At 36.3% G+C, this 18022-nt stretch overlaps 1 long non-coding RNA gene across 1 annotated transcript; it reads right to left on the minus strand.

The window, feature by feature from the left end:
* Window positions 1-2281: 2281 nt before the first annotated feature.
* Window positions 2282-17047, minus strand: LOC115929253. The gene is made up of 3 exons (XR_004066402.1): window positions 15759-17047; window positions 6761-6765; window positions 2282-2292 (listed from the first exon to the last, which is right to left on the minus strand). It is a non-coding gene; the product is annotated as an uncharacterized LOC115929253 (long non-coding RNA).
* Between the last annotated feature and the right edge of the window lie 975 nt (window positions 17048-18022).

Consider the following 18022-nt stretch of genomic DNA (forward strand, 5'->3'; position numbering starts at 1 on the left):
AGGGGTCGTGTCCCCGGTTAAAAGGTTCGTTAGATTCAAGCATGGACAACAACCAAAACAGCAAAAAGCAGAGAGAGAGAGAGAGCTATATGTTTGTCGAGCCTGTGCAACCTTCTAATCAATGAATGAACGAATGTTGGGCAGGCTTTTAAGCGTGCACTCGAGCTTGACTTTTACAACAGATGGTTTTTACAACACAATTATATCATACAATTTTTTTCTATAATTTTTCATGTGGGGAGAAAACTACCACATTCACAATGCCATGGGGATCATTTAATACAAAGAAAGCATTTATGATTTTTTTTTTTCAAATTGAATGAAACAGAGAAAAACAGGGGCAGTAGATTGAGAAAAAAGATATTCAAGAAGGAGAAAGAAAGAGAGAGAGAGAGAGAGAGTGAGGAGAGAAAGAGATTGAAGAGAGAAGAGGGGGGAGGGGGAAGAAATGGGGGAGGAGAGAGGGGGTAGATAGAGATGAAAGAGAAAGACATGGGAGAAAGATGGGGTAGAGAGAGGGAAAGAAAATGAGAGAGCAAGAGATACTAGAGGAGAGAAAGGTCCTAAAAGAAAACTGATTTCGAACAACAGCAGATTATTCAATCTTTCTGAAAAAAAATCCCTTGAACAATGAGCAAATATCAAAAAATTCATGCATGGGACTCTGACAGATGATTGTCTCACTAAAATCAATTTATATGTAAAGAGCTAAATGTCAAAAGCTGAAATAAGCAATCAGCACATGTCATTACAATGCCACATAAATCAATTGAATGTGATGGTATGTCGCTAGCATGGCATTCATTAATGTAATCAGAAAATATACATTATGTGTATATGAAAATCATACATAGATACTGGGGGAGATTTATTATGTCAAATAGAGATGGAGAAGGAGGGAGGGAGAGAAGGAAGGAGAGAAGGAGGAAGGGAGAGAAGGAGGAAGGGAGAGAAGGAGGAAGCGAGGGAAAAACAGAGAGAGAAAGACAGAAAGAGAGAAGAACAGAGGAAGAAACAGAGAGATAGAGAAAAGGGGAGAGAGAGAGAGATGGATGGAAAGAGAGACAGAGAGGGGTAGAGAAGGATACACACTGATATGAATGTACAAAGACTGTAATTCAAGAGATATGAGAAGTTGGATACAATTAACAAAGAGCGAAAGAGAGTGCATGGGACGAAAGAGAAAAAGGAGGTACAATGTGGGAGAGAAAGAGAGAAAGAGAAAGAGAGAGAAACACACAGACATAGAGAGAGAAAGAGAAAAAGGGAGAGACATACAGACAGACAGAAATGAAAAGAAAAAGAAAGAAGGGTCAGAGAAAATGACCCCCCCCCCCAAAAAAAAAAAAAAAAAAAAAAAAAAAAGAAAGAAAGAGAAGATGATCATTTTGCAGCAAGCATGATAATAATATACATTTCCACTAAGCAACTAATTTCAGATCAAATAATGTCTAATCACCATAATGCTCTTAATATCACTAGACAATTTAAAGACCCTCCATGATTGGGGATCTAAAATAGTAAAACAAATCATTTCACATCAAGCAATATATCTCAACTATAATGATAACGATAACAATTATTGGGATTGAATTAGAGTAGAAAAAATAACCGTCTATAGCTTTTCTAAAAGAATAAATCTCTTCCCTGTGAAACTTAGCAAATCTCAGTCCTCAGACGTGAAATAGGATGGGTGGGGAACAATAGTAAAAGCCCTAGATGTGTGAAAACTAAACCGATTGTGACATTTCCATTTATTGTCAATCTTCTCAGAGTACAGTCTTGCAATGAAGCAATGGCAAGATGCAGACAAGCAAGCAAAATCAATGTCTTATTAGAATTTGATCAGAAGACAAAATAAAAGTCTCCTCTGGAAATATTGACTGTATATAGCTGCATGCATACAAATTATTTATTCCATATTGAAATCTACATAATGTATACAAAAAACATCCTGCTCTACCACTGGGCCATTACACCTCCTCAATCAGTTAACCCTTTGATTCCTGGTACCGGTGCTCCTTGTATTAAGCATATGGGAAGGAGAGAATTCAGGAGTCAACAGGGTAATTTTTTTTTTTTAAATACACACTTTAAAGGGATCGTTTAACAATGTTAAATCTGAGATACACAGTCCTACATGTTACCAGTGTCTGTGATATGGTGTAATATTGAAGCCCTTAAAAAATTGTGCTTCAAAATGATCAAGAAGTGCCTCAAAAAAGTAAAAATCTTTGAGTGACCGGTTTTACCATACTCATTATCCCCAATAGACTGTAGTGTTATGAAAACCTTTTGGCGAACGGTTTTCACAATTTGTAAAAGTCATGTAGTTCCTGACTGACCTAAAGGTTTATAATTATCATTGCAGCTTGAGCTAAATCAAGGATTATTTCTAAAGGATCTAAGACAAAGTTACCGGATCCCTTTAATGCCTTTCTGGCTCTTTGTAGGTGATAATATTTTTAAAGTCTTGTTGTATCTTTGCTTTAGAATCAGTGTATTATTATTCCCTGTTCTCTACTGTATCACAGAGGTGCAGCTTTCTTTTCAATTTGTCTATCAATTAATGCAAGGGTCACTCTGTGGCCTGGACCCACCCTCCTCAGAGGTCGCCAAATATCGACATCGACTCGACGCCTAAGCCTGACCCTGACCTATTTGTTGTTGTAGTGAAGTCCTATAACGTTCGTTTTTCTTCATTGGGTGAAGCTTTACTATACAAATTGATGAAATGTGTGAAGCTTTGACGAGTAATTTGTTTTTTCTGGTGATGTGACATCGAATCCAATCGGTCGCCTTGTTTGTTCAGGTGATGTGACATCGAAGCCACTACCGGTCGCGTCGAAAATATGTCGAAATCATGTCGAAATCGTGCGTTTCAAAACAACTATTTAATTTTTATTCCGGTCACTCACGCACTCGCAGAGTGATCGTCCTGAGGTCGTCAAACTTTTCTCCAGCGAAACTGATTTCGAGATTTCACGAGATCGTTTTCGAGTAGTCTACTAGTCTCCTACACATAACTAGTTGCGTGAGTATTCGCAGTATACGTGCCTGAAAGGCCAGCCTCAAGTCTGGAAACGAGACTAGTAGCCTACGAGCTGTCGGTATTGTACCCAGCATGCGCAGCGCAGATCGTGCCAAGTTTTGGCCCCAAGTTTTTGCGAGGTGAGTTGAAAAAAAATAGAAAGTTCAGAGTTTTCCGATCATTTTGAGACGGTACTACTCCGACCCTGTTTTACGATTGATTATTAACGAAATCTGTGCATAAAACTTAGCCTATATTTTCGCGAGATTTCAATGTTGACGTATTCCACAAAGGTATTACGCCACAGCAGTGCCGTGCGCTCGAGTCGAAGTATGGTGAAACAGTGGTGAAGCTTCAGACCGGCCGAAAACTTACAAAAGTGAAGCCTCACCTATGGAAAACTGACACAAGTGAAGCCTCACCTATGTAAAACTGACAAAAGTGAAGCATCACCTATGCAAATAATTCAAAGGGTGAAGCCTGGACTAACACATTTGCTGATAAGAGTGATGCTTTGCCTTTGTTTTTTGTAAAGCACATGAAGTGATGGTGAAACCCTGAGGTTACAAATAATTGGCTCAGGTGAAGAAAGGTGATGACCTGAGGAGGGTGGGTCCAGGCCACAGAGTGACCCTTGCATAAGGCATCCTTGTTAGCATGCATTCATAATCATGCGCTATACTGAGACACGGTAGTAATTAGTAAAGTACCCATTACAAATGCTGCTAATTGATAGGAAATATATCCTCCCACCTGCAAAGGACATCATACTGTGAGGCTCACACCAGGGGCGGAGGCCCAATTCGTGAGAAAATATTTAGCGGCGAAACAGCCGGCTGATAATTCGTTCAGTTGGGGGGGGGGGGGTAGTGAGCACTACCGGGTAAAAAAAAAAATTGGGGGGGGGGGGCATCTCCAAAAAAAGGTAAAATTAATGTTTTTTTACATGTTTTTTCCCAGGGGGTCTGGGCCTTCCCCCTGGATCCGCCACTGGCTCACACAACAATCTGTTAACTTTGTAGTTTTAAACTTTGAAGTTATAGGGATGCACTCATGGTTACAAATCTTGAAGTTAACTCAAATTTACAATCTACGGCAGATCTCAATGATCTTAAAGAGAAGGTTGAGTTCTGGGAAGAGGTGAAAAATAATTTGTGAGCGTTTTCATTCTTATTATGCAAGTGTGGAAGAACATCAGATAAGACATGTTCCCTGAAAAGCATGGCTCTTCAAATGCCTTCATATTCTAAATATGTCATGTACATCGTAAAACTCGGGGGGTAGGTTTTTTACGCCACGTGTTCGTGTAGTCCCATATACATCTTTCTGTGTACAGTGTTTGTAACTTTACCAAGACTTGGCCAATTTCTTATCATTTTGATGATTCCAGAACCTTGCAATACACACAAATTCTTTTATGCTAGATGATCAACCTTTTCTGGTCGATTCCACACCGTTTCTTTCACAATGCAATCGCATGACCAGAACTCAACTTCATCTTTAAGGTTAGCGTAATAACTACAAAGAGTGGAGGGTCCTCACCTCAAGTTATGGCAAGTGAAAAAATATTGATTTGAAAAATATTGAAAAATGCTATCATTGCCATTTGAATCATGATTTAAATTTGACACAAGTATTCATAATTACAAAGTCTGCTGTCGGTTTAAAATTGATTTTTAATTCTCACCAACTCTGAGTGTGAATGACTCTACTACTCTTGATTGATAATTAACACCAAGCCCTTTTAAAAAGAGAGGGTCCCCATCTTCAGGCTTATGATTACATCCTAGCTTATTGTTTATCAGACTGAAAAGTGTGTGTTGGTGTGTATGGGAGAGAGTGTATGTGTGAATGCAAATTATTTCCTTTTTTCTTCCTTTTATAACAAATAAAACATTTAAATAATGTACTTAGTTTTTTATACAATTACTGGAGACAGACTTTTACATAAGGCCCGGCCTTCCTGTCTAGTCTCCAAATACTTTCATTAATGTACATGTTTAGAATGTTTTCCCCTTGTTCCTCATGTCTTCTCCACTTGTGTTATTCTCATGTTATATATTGATACATGTATTATATTTCAACTTTTATATGTTTGTTTTCCTTTGTATAGTTTTAATGAAAGTATTGAATAAAATGAACATGAACTTATTACATCTACACAGTGTTTATGTGGCTTAATAACTTGATGCATTAGGAATAAAATATAATGGCTTGAGACCCTTACAGTGTATACATGTATGCCTCATGTATTCAGGCACATATGCAGACTACATCTCTAAAATGCTTCTGACTAAATTGAAAAGTTGATATAAGGCTAGAATATATAATAATAATAATAATGGTGGCGTCTTAAACAGTGCACATGTCCGTCACATTGTGACGCTCCTAGTGCTGCCCCGATTATTACCCTGACTTTAGCAAGGCGGTCATTACAGCGCTCTAGCATTTCAAGGAATTAATTCCTGCCAGGTACCCATTTACAACACCTGGGTTGAGTGTGGCAAATGTAGATCAATGTCTAGCCAAACTATACAATTTCATGACCTCTAACCTCAGACCCAATTCGTGTTTGATTGAATGACCGCAACTTCAAAAATGCATAACTTTTTAATTTTTAATCAGAACTTGCTCAAAAGCACTCACTGACTTGTTCCTCTCATCTTCCTGCTTCTATCAAAATCAACTCAATATTGGGGTGGACTTCCCCTTTTAGCGGTTGCAATCATATTATATAGATGAAATAAAAAATTGCACAAACATTTTTTTGTTTAAATACATGAATCAGATACTGTTTCACAAAACCTGTTTTAAATATTAACAAGCTACAATAACTATTATAAGCTTTTGAAATAACTGAATTTATTAGTTGTTGGCAAATTGATTATAGAATTGTGACATTTATCGATCACAACAGGGCCCAGACCCAAATCATGACTCTAACCTGATGTTGCTAAAGATATATGAAAATTCATCAGTAAGGTGGGGAAGATTGAATTCGTGTGATTCATTTTCTCATTTTTTAAGGTGAGAAAAGAGAATCGCTTTTCTCACATTGTGAGCCTAGCCTCGGGCATCCAGACAATTGGATAAATTAATTTCCATGCTTCATTGAAATCCCAAGGTGGAATAGAGAGAGAGAGAGAGAGAGAGAGAGAGAGAGAGAGAGAGAGAGAGAAAGAGAGAGAGAGAGAGAAAACCAGAGAGACAGAGAGCCAGAGAGACAGAGAGAGAGAGAGAGAGAAAAAGGGGGAGCAAAATTAAAAGGTTGTACAACCTCCTAATTGACAAAAAAGAAATATGTTAACATGTATGATCTCTTAATAAAAATCTATTTTTAGTTTTAATGAATGGGGGCCATAAATCAATATCCCAGATCCCTCATTAAAGCCTATAATCACTGGCAGTTTTCAGGAGGGTAACACACTTCCATCCAGTGCATGTGTTGGCTGCATGGTACAAGAAAGAACAACGCACACTTTGTACTGTGCTTATACTGGATGAATCTTCTAATTGCAGGATCTTATACATTGTTTTAACAGCAATAGCACCTTTTTATTGTCATTATGCATTCATTTTGTTTCAAGAATGGGATATTCTGGTGATTTCCCGCAAGTTACTCACAAAGGAATTAGATAGAGGTGCCAATTGATAGTGAATTAGAGATAAATTTCAAACATTCAAACTTTGCTAACCTTATCCTCTGATTATCTTTATACTTTTATTCACCTCAACTTAATGTCAAGGTGAACTTGATTTGAAATTTTGAATATACAAAGATATGAATATCTTTCATGAAAAGTAATACTGCAATAATTATTGTCTATCACGCTTTTGGAAAAGAAAAACATTTTGCAAAAGTAATGATAATTTTAGTTTAGGTCAACAGTTCATTGTAAGCCAATCATCTTTTGACAGTTAATATATTAGTGTTTGTGTACATCAAGCATCACATTCCAGAAAATCAATGAGTTGTGTATCCTGCTTGTTATGGTCTATATAACTCAACTCATCAATAACAACAAATATAAGCCTACCCGGTACATGTACATCATTGGCATTGGAAGGGTAACAGGGAGCCTTGCACAGACCTTTATTCCCCCCTCCCCCATTCCCCACAAAACAATGCCCCTTTCCCCCTTTTTTGTGCTTGGGGCTTTGCCCCCCCCCCTCCCACATTTGAAGGTTTCACATATATTAAACCCAATGATTGCAGATATACGTGGAGAGGGTGGGGCAATATCCCCCCATCGCATGTTAGCCAACAATGGCCCTATTTTCAGCTTCAGGATCAATGTAACAAAAAACAAACTTATTTTTATATTGTTTTAACTCCAATTCATTCTGCATGAGGTTTAAAATTGGTTATACAAATTTATAGAAAAGACATCAGACTAGGGTCATGTAAACAGCATCATATTTTTTTCAGAAAACAAAAATCTATATTTCATAAATCAGGAACTAGTTAAAAGCTCCCATTATTTATTTCATTTGAGGAAGAAAAAGGGCAAACTGGAGCGTTAACAAATGGATATTGATTGTGTTGACTTGCTCTGGATCTGTTATAGAAGATTCTGTGTGTGAAAGAACAGTTGATTGACCTAGCTAGCAATGGACAGGATTTGAAACATAATTTGCTTGATTCCCTCCAAAACACACATCAATAATGGCTATGAAGCCTCCACTCAAAAATCAAAATTGGAATTGCCTTGAACTTTCACTCCAATCAATCTTTTCCCCCAAAGTACATGCATGTATTGATTTACCCTTTTCTTCTATTTTGGGGGTCTCATTTGATTAGAGACTCAAATCATGCTTATGTTTCAAACTTTGTTGATATGAATAGAGACACTTATCCAAAGCTTATATATATACAAGAGTGCTTCTGAGGTAAAACATTGATCTTGTCCAATGTATAAATGCTTATTAGATTCATCAAAGCTCAGCACAATCACAAAGACTTTAAAAAATATATTGTAATGTCTATAGAAATTATGTTTTAATGATATTTGTCAAGGTCAATAGGGACACACAAAGCTATTGAGATTGCCTCTAGGTTGTCTTTTTTTTAATCATGTCACCTGTAAAACTCAAAAGTTTGGAAGGCTTACTAAAACTAAACCCGGCTTTCGAATATTTGAAATTCTATCATTATGCCATTTCGGGCTATCAGCACTTCAGGATATGAATTTGGGTTTTGCCAGGGCAATGTTGCATAGACTTTATCTGAGAGAACATGAGAGAACACTGATTAAGAAGGCGGCTATTACTATCTCAAATTTTACTAGTAACTAAGTGAGGAAACCATTGTTGGTGAAAATACAAAAATACTAATAATATCACACACATACAACAACAAAAAAGTAGAAATTCAATTGCACACAGTGAAGAATTATATGCACCTCTGACACAACATCCCTCAAGTGCAATACCTCATCTGACATAACTGTTGACTGACGACCCCAAAATCCTTGAGTTTGTTCGTTCCTTATAAGGTACATGTACATATGAGGTTTGATGAAACTAGATCATTAACTAGGATGGCCTTGAACCTTTGACCTCATCATCAAAGCTATAGAAAGTTCATTGACCTTCCGACCTTTGATCTTAGTCAGGTTTGACCCAATTTCAATCTTGACCTGCAAAATCAAGGTGTTGTACTACCAGTGCTTTCCACAGAAAATTCATTGATCTTTTAACCTTTGACCTAGGTCAGATTTGACCCACATTCAAACTTGACCTGTGCCTTCAAGCGATGCACATGCGGTATGAATTTGGTAGTCCTAGTTCAAAGCTAAAGAAAGTTATGGCAGGTGCAGCATGAGTGTTGACAACGACAACAACAATGACAACAACTATTACCACAACAACGATATCGGAAATGGGCATGCCCATGTCTTGCTCTGCTATGCAAGCAAAACAAAAACAGCATATACAGCCTATATTATATTCCAGAAAGATTATTATGAAAATTTTCAAAGCTCACTAGATAAACTGCTGCATATATGTAACAGTCAGTGACTACTTGAGACATGGGGGGGGGGGGGGGGGGGGGGGGGCGGGGGGAGGGAGAGGGAGAGGGAGAGAAAATGACAAGAAAATGAGAAGGACAGAGAGACAGATAGACACGTAGATAGACAGGGGGAGAGAGAGGGAGAGAGAGAGAGATAGTAAAGAGAGAGAGGGGAGAGAGAAGGGGAGAGAGAAGGGGAGCAAGAGGGAAGAACAAAGTGGGAGATCTCATCAATCCATATTTTTTCTTCTGTATCACAAGATTTACTAAATAATATGTGTACTTTGTGTCAATGATAACCATGCGAGGGACACCTATTATTGTTTCTCTGAATGAAAACATTTCTAAAGATTAGACCTTTATACATGACCCTTCTGAGTCATCTTTATTGTGTGAATGATGAATTTCTATTCTTGGATAGCTGTGTCTCTGTAGTGGCATCAGGAACTATTGGCAGACAGCTAGATTATACAAACCTAGGACAGTCATTGTAAGAGGCACTGACCATAGACTGATTTTGATTTATTTGGGATTAAATATCAATTAATGTTTACCATGTATGCACATACTCTTCAGCAATTCTTGAAGTGTTGGGATGTTCTTTGAATTTGAATTTCATAGAATTTGGATTTGGATTAGGATTCCTTTCTTCTGTTTATGGACATCCTTGAATTTATACGATGATTATTTATATGACGTTTCTTGTGTGTTGACACTTTGAAATTTATACTATGATTCTTTATACGACGTTTCGTTATAGAGTTTCGGGATAAATTGTTTTGTGTGTGGACACGCTGATAGCTGCAAATGTATCACATGATACAACTTTACCTTTCCCTGTGTGAGTAGGGCTTGTTAAGAGATTACAGGTGTCTAGTGGTTAAAGCACTTGACTTGAAATGCAAAAGCCGTGGCTTCAATCCCTGGCAAGGCACTAATGTCCTTTGACAAGGCATTGATCTACATTTGCCACTCCATACCAAGTAGAGAAAAGCCGGGGAACCTGGTAAGGTGACAAAAGCCTTGGTGTTAGTAATTTCTACATGTATATGCCCTCACAGTAACCATATGATAGGGATACTCCTCAGGGAGTGAAGCTGGTGCACATTGAGCATGATTACTATTATTTATGTTATCACTATGACGCTACAGTGTCACCCCCCCCCCCCCCCCCTCCGGGTGGTTCAACCGTTTGCTTTTGGTGGGTAACAGGGTATAACTTTTTGTTTAGACCTGTGTATCCCCCCCCCCCCCCTCCCTCCCTCCCTCCCTAGTCTGAATCGACTATACACTGAATTGTAGAGGATGGGTATTAAATGACCATTCACCTCAACAGAATGACTAGAACAGAACAGCTGTTTCTATGAAAGCTTGCAGCTGATCGTGCAGCTGACTGAGACTTGAACAGTTGTCTTCTGAAAATGGTTGGATTGGTATCACAACGTCATTTTGCGGTGACAGGTACCTTTCTAAATCATTGAGGAAGCAAGCTCATCTCAAGCATAAATTTAACTTTAAAGGAACAAGATGTACAAATGTCATTTATTAAACAATGCATTTTCTCTACATTTATCCAAATTCTTTCCCAGGCGTATAACAAATTCTTTAATCACTGAATTACTTTAAAAGAAAAAAATGTCTTCCTCAGAAGTACATATTAATGTTCAATAAGTCAAGGCACTTTTGCTGCACATAATCATCTTTCTCTCTCTCTCTTTCTTCTCTCTCTCTCTCTCTTCTCTCTCTCTCTTCTCTCTCTCTCTCTCTCTCTCTCTCTCTCTCTCTCTCTCTCTCTCTCTCTCTCTCTCTCTTCTCTCTCTCTCTCTCTCTTTCTTTTTCCCTACACTCGGGTGTTAACATCGCTAGCTGAACTTCACTACAATTTCAATCAGCATATTGGCACATCTGACTGGCATAATAGTAATAATGCTAAGTGCAGAATCAAATGCAATGACCTGGGTAACAACAAATTCATAAGCCCTTTGATCACCAAAGTGAAACTCAAAGTGCAGGTATATGGTTTTGGGAAACCTACGCTCCTCAGATCTACACAATCGACTTCAAAGGTGTTACAATAGTTTGATATGTAAATTAAAGCAAGGCATTTACTCTACATCACTTCTCTCTACCCAGGTACAGATATATACTTGGGTACTTGGCAGGTTGTAAAATAGTGCCTCACTTGCAGCCTTTTCACACACAGCTAAAATTCTATAGACATGATTAGTATAAACGTGTTTCGAACGTGTTTAAACTAATCACGAGCCTTTCACGCACAGAAATTTCGTTGCAATCGTTAATAGTTTCGTGATTAACTACTGCTCGTAAAATGCGCAGTAGTGCCATTGCGCATTGAAGGTCATGTCATATCAATCAAAGCGCACGCTCCATCCAGTTTAAACACGTTTAAACACAAATTTCCTTTCACACACAAAATGTCAAGCTCTCTAGATACGAACTTCGTATCTGCAGCCTGCTTTTTGGGGCGTATGGATCGCGACTTCGTATCTATCCCAACATCGTATAAACGATGTTCACACTGGGAAATTTTGTCTATAAACATGTTTAAAACTGTTGAGTGATTCTAATCATCTCTAGATACGATGAATTTTAGCTGTGTGTGAAAAGGCTGATAAATGGTTCCCCGGTGATTCAACAGTGAGCACTGTAAAGGCTTGTTCAGAAATAACAAAAATCACAGCGCTTTCTATGATAGCGTAAAGTCTAATATGTGTTACATTTCTCTATCTCATAACACAGAGATTGTAGAATATGTACAGGCCCTTTGTTGCACGCAGTTGCCATCCCTTTACATGTAAAATACTGCAGGTCAAATCTGAACAAGCCCTACATGTGGAATACAATAATCCTGGTGGCAAAAAACTATAATGGGATTTGATAAGTTTACATCTTATACCAAACAAAAGAGATGCTACACATCGTTTTCTGAAGGAATTATTTAGATCTGGAATACTCCCCATGGACCAAAGCATGCGCACTATCATGGGCCGATTAGCAAGTGAATTCAATGAGAGGGTTAATAACAATTACAATGTAAACTGCCTAGAAATGCAGTATTAAGCACTATACAAATGTGAATATTATTACTTGGATATTCAAAAGTTAAAATGAAATAATTTAATCATCAATGTAGGCCTGCACATGGAAGCTATGAAAATGCATCTCATTAAAAAATGAGGGCAAAAGAAAAGTCTTTAGCAAGCTTACCTAGACGCCGATAGCTGATATGTCTCATCATTTTGATAATCCCTCAGACCAAAATCCAATTTTGCTTATTATGACTCAAAACTGCACCAAGATGAACATGTGACTCTATATGCTTCCATAATAGCAACATCTAATGAAAAAATTCCACCAATAAAGTGACTATAGAAAACTGAAACATACATCGAGACTGGACCTTAGTACCATTCATACTAGATGACGTCATGTATTTTCACAGACCTATTATCTTCTTGAAGCTGTATTGTGTTCTGTTTTCTTTAGCCATGTTTGATATTGCCACTTTGGGATGAATGGAAGCGGGATATCGTGTCATCTATAGAGCGGGTCATGAAATTGAACTGTGTTTGCCTGCACTTTATTCTCTACTAAAGGGCATCAATTGGCAAAAATATAGTTGTGTATTAAAGAAACACAATTACCCCCAGAGCAAAAACACACTTTAAAATGATTGAAAATCAAAGAGTATTACAGGACCATATAATTTTTCATATCAAGGCACAAACAGAAGTACATGTAGGTATTACACTAATCATGGCTATCTTTTTTTAGAGTGTTTTCAACATGGTAAGATCCCATTTATACAAAAGCTTTGTTTCTGACAGTTTTAATATAATCTGAAACCTTCACAACACAAAACTTTCAGGAATTGAAAATGATGGCAATTTCCTGGACAAAATTTTATTGTGAATCTGAATCACTAACGAAATTCACAATGTAAGTTACAGGTCCTCTTTAATTCCATTTGGGAGACCTTTTATTAAATCCCCCTGGAAGATTTATGACTGCCAGCTAGTACTGAAACCACTGATCTGTGTAACTTTGACAATGAAATCCTGTCTTTTTGATGATGAACTTTTAAATATGATGAATGGAAAAGATATTGGGATCACGAAAAATGACGGAATGATTGTCACCGAAGTTGTACAAAACTATTTGTGATGTGATGTTCTTTCACCCGCACCATGCAGCATTGATTGTACACATATTATAAAGGAGGGAAAAAAAGACAGAAGTATAGAAGAGTTCTTTATATCATATTCTTTAACCCATTGCGTACAGGACATGGATAGTCCCGAATGAGGACTATAGGAATATAAGAATTCTATTGTCAACAGGTTAAAATATACCTCCGAAAGTTTCTCACTCTCACCAAGTATCTTTGTTTCTTCTAATATATTATATCATTTGGAGCCAGAATATAATTTTCAATTTATATACCTTTAATGAAGAGTTTAAGCCCTTCTGGCTGTCAGAAAACCATATAGTATATTTGATAATGTAAGTTGATTGTGCTATTACCTATGGTAGGTACCATGAACATATTTTGTACAATATACATGTACATATTGATAAAATTATAATCCAAAAATTTTTCATCAAGTAAAATGCATATTATTTGATTAGCTAACATACTTATCTAATTCACCAAAAATGCCTTGTTCTCCTTCAACTAGCTTTTGCATCTTGCATTTAATAATGTGTTCCTCATCTCAAGTTACCTTTATCTTATACATGAATTCCTTGAAAACTCCCACATATACATTTCAGTTGCCATGGAAATGCTATAAAATTGTGAGATAAACATTAAACTCCTACATACACATTTTATTTGCCAAAGCAATGCTATACAATTGTGAGATAAATCACCAAATACATTTTTATTTGTGATGGAAACTCCATTAAATCATATTGTGAGAGATATGGCTAACTATCTCTTGGGTGCCTTCAAAAGCCAATTTGATTGATGGGCTATACATCTTAGAGAGCTAGGTTCACATGATAGTCGCTTAACTTAAAGTTTAGGTCGTGGTTGAAACGTTGAACTTATCTGGCAGTTAGGGACCATGCTGACGAGCACTCATGGTTACAAAACTTTATGTTTATTTGAAGCAGGGAGATGCGAGTTTAACTGACATCTCCCTGGTTGAAGTTACATGTATAAACCACAGGTGATTTTAAGGTTTGCACGATAACTATGAGCAGCGGGAGGTCCTCACTCAAAGTTATGTGTCGTGTGGATGCAATTAACTTTGTAGTTACGCTAGCTTATATTTAAAATGACTGCTTGCCAGGCTTGTAGTAAACTTTGAATACTCTTTGTTTCTGTTCCGTGTGAAATCCTGTCATGATTAGTCGATCATTGGTTATAACTTTGAGGTTTTCACAAACTTTAAGTTTAAAATTACAACAGCCCAGTGTGAACATGGCTACTGGATTGCTGATTTCATTGACCTGTTCACATTATCCTTTAAGAGCTAGACGGCTGGCCGTTAACAATACTAAAATGAGTTAGCACGTATCCGGCTCTAAGCAGACAGAGTGATAGGCAGGTGCTTATCATAATTGCATGGTGCAATGTGAAAGCTACTTTCAATTACCCATTTAATGCATTGTGTACCGGTATACTAATGGTATAATTAAAACAATACAAAACTAAAGTTCATCTCAGGTGAATGTATAGAGAGTAAAGCTGTTGGAATAGAAAGAAATACATCTTGCGCAACACTGAATTGTTGTACAAGCAAAGTGCAAAATAATTTTATCCATATATATTCAATTTAAATATAAATAAAAATGAAATGAAATACATCTATGGTGAGACTAGCTAGGTCAAATAAATCTTTTCAAAGGACTCTACTTCTTAGCACTTAAATTTAACTTTGTTTCTTGTCTGGGATATCTAAATGAATATCGGCCTAGCAAAACCCCCCAAAATCTCATGATGTCTATTCAAGTTCTATTATTAGCATTTGGTACTCCTCAGCAATCGGCTTGGTTAGGGATAGAGACTTGTAGACTAGGTAGACCTATTCCTATCATATCAAACAAAAAGAATAGATAAATTCTAGAAATGACAGATTTTGCATGGCTGGGCCCCATTATTAATCTTAGCTCCTTCTATGAGCTTACAGCATTAATGTCTGAATATGAAAAAGGCTACATGTTTAGCAAGGTCCTCAGGGTTGGGTTATGGTTGGGGACCAATAAACAAGATGTTATAAAATGGCATTGTGATTTTGTTTAACTAATCCTCTCAGGATTAGATGATTGGCAGTACACCAAGAAGCCAAAATGTTCTCAAATTATTGCTCCTAATTCTTACAAATTCACCCCTACTGAATATTACAGGCTGTTGACTTCCTGCCTGTTATGTCTGGTATGAAATGGAATATTTGTAAATATGTAATTTGTAAATAAATCTAGAATACCATAAAACTAGCATCCTTCATGTCAATTGAACTTCTTTGCATATTGCAAGTGGTCTGGATTTGCTACAGTTTCAAGTAGCAAAACAAATGCAACATAACTGCATTTATAGAGCGATTAATACATTGACAATGTCTCTAAGCCCTTTACAGATATATCATTACCACAGTCATCTGATTCAGGCTTGCTTGAATCAGATGCTCTGAGGAGCATTCTATTCAGGCCCTATTTTACAGATGCTCACAATGCTGAGCAAATTACATTAGGCAGTTCAGGTGAAAAAATAGAGTTAAGCTAAGTGTGTTCTTTTCATGGTAGTTTGAAAGAACTAGGGACCAGCATTAAAAAACTGTTTGAATTTTGAAAATCTGTCAATTCATTCTCGAGATATGCCCATTTAAAAACACGCAAATGACACCATTTGTAGACGCATACTAAGTGTATTTCTTATTATATCCTTTGTTTTAATTATGGCACCATTGTTTTAGGTCAAATATATACATAATGTGTCATAAGAGCAAAACCATTTAAGCTATTAACATGAAACTTGGAATTTGAAATAAATGTCACATGGGCTTTTAAAAATCATTAAAAAAAATAATCTCTGATGTTTACTTTTTACCTAATTAGCATAATTGATTAAATTTTAACAAGATTGTGATATCTTTAGTGACATTAATGGCTTTAGAATCTTAATGCCTCGTCCGATAGACTTCAAATTTACAACATAAACTAATTAGCACACAACTAGTTAAGCTATAACGGTTTAACGATTCTTGTATATTAATCCGTCGCGTAATTAGCATATTAATTATAACATTAAAATTAGAATGCTTTTTAGAATATATAAACATCATTTAAGTTAGAATGCTCCAACTGATTCACCTGAAATTTAGCACACCTACTTATAAGCACACAAGCATTTTAACCATAACAATTTTATATATCTCAGATAATTACCTTGTGCCTAATTAGCATATTAATTTACATATTAACAAGAAAATTGCCTTTTCTAAGCATATGATTATAAGTTGGCTGTTACAACCAATTCACCTGAAAAATATAACTGAGCATAAACACATTCAAGATGTGGCAATTTCATGATACTTAAATAAATGTATATAATATAGTTTTTTTTTAATTAACATATTTTAATTAACAAAGAGGCCATTTTAATACCAAGAAAAACAATGACAATGAAGCAAAAAGCTGCATCCAATTAACCTGAAATTTAGCACACACATTATTATTGAGCTAGTATGTAATGTATTTCAATAAGGTTAAGAACAATCTCTAAAAAGAATGATACTTAATTATGCCTTATTAGCATAATTAATAAAGAAATGAAATCAATTAGTTGCTTTATAAATGATATTTAAAAAAACAGCCAGCCGTTAATTACAAATCAGGCAATTTGCTTTTTCAAAACTATAATTCAGTAGAAAAATATATCCAATTGTAAGTAATGTACACAATTAAAAAATAAAATAATTAGTAATTAAACACAACCTACAGGCAAGTGTAAAAGAAATAATAAGTACTGAAAACAACACCACCCCAAAAAAAAGGTTAACACTTTTCCTCTGAGATTCAAAAAAAAAAAAAAGGGGTAGATCTAGGCCTAGGGGGGAAGCCCCATAAGCTCTCAGCACCCTTGTGTATAATTTACTGCAAGGTATAGGATTAGGAACCGAAAAAGAAATCAAACATAAATGTTCATTTAAATAATTTAATAGAACATTTTTTTTGGAGAAAATATATTGTTATTGTTAAAAAATTACTTTCCCCGAAAAAAATGTTCTAGATTAATTATAACCCCCCCCCCCCCCACCCCTTTGCAACACACACACACCCTGACCAAAAGATGGGTATGATCTTGATTTCCCCTGACCTACCTAGTCATGGATTATGGAAAAGTAAAGATAATTAATAAGTAACTTTTTTTAAATCCGATACCATCACCCAAACTAAGTTTGAACTAGTCTAGTCTTTGAACAAGTCATTGAGATATACGCATACGTCGCGTTTCATATTCTACCTAACATCCAACAACTATTTTTTACACCCTTTATACATTTTATCTTTAACATTTATATATGGATATCAAAAACTAAAAATAACCGAAACATTGAATAGATATTCCTATAAATATTCCTACGTAACTATAATTTAAACTGTACCGAAACTTGGCAAAAGACTATACCGCAATAAATTCGGCATATCTGCAGTCAATTGCAGCATCAAATGCTACGTATGGGACTGACTTTTGTTACACATCGGGACGTGGGTATCACGGAGAAATATCGGCTTTAAAGAATAAAAAAAGAAGAAAGTTGCGTAAAACATTATATAATCCGTAGAATCATATGTGGAACGTTCGAAATAGGCTTCATATTTTATCGACACGACCGCATAATGTCATATTATCGATTTTACGGACATATTTTTCATATCATTGCAGTACGAAGCAGCGAGCACTTGTGCATCGTCTGTGCATCGTCTTGTGCGCATGCGCATGAGACGAG

Source organism: Strongylocentrotus purpuratus, unplaced genomic scaffold (assembly GCF_000002235.5).
Source record: "Strongylocentrotus purpuratus isolate Spur 01 unplaced genomic scaffold, Spur_5.0 spur5_scaffold_4, whole genome shotgun sequence".
Classification (NCBI taxonomy): Eukaryota; Metazoa; Echinodermata; class Echinoidea; order Camarodonta; family Strongylocentrotidae; genus Strongylocentrotus; species Strongylocentrotus purpuratus.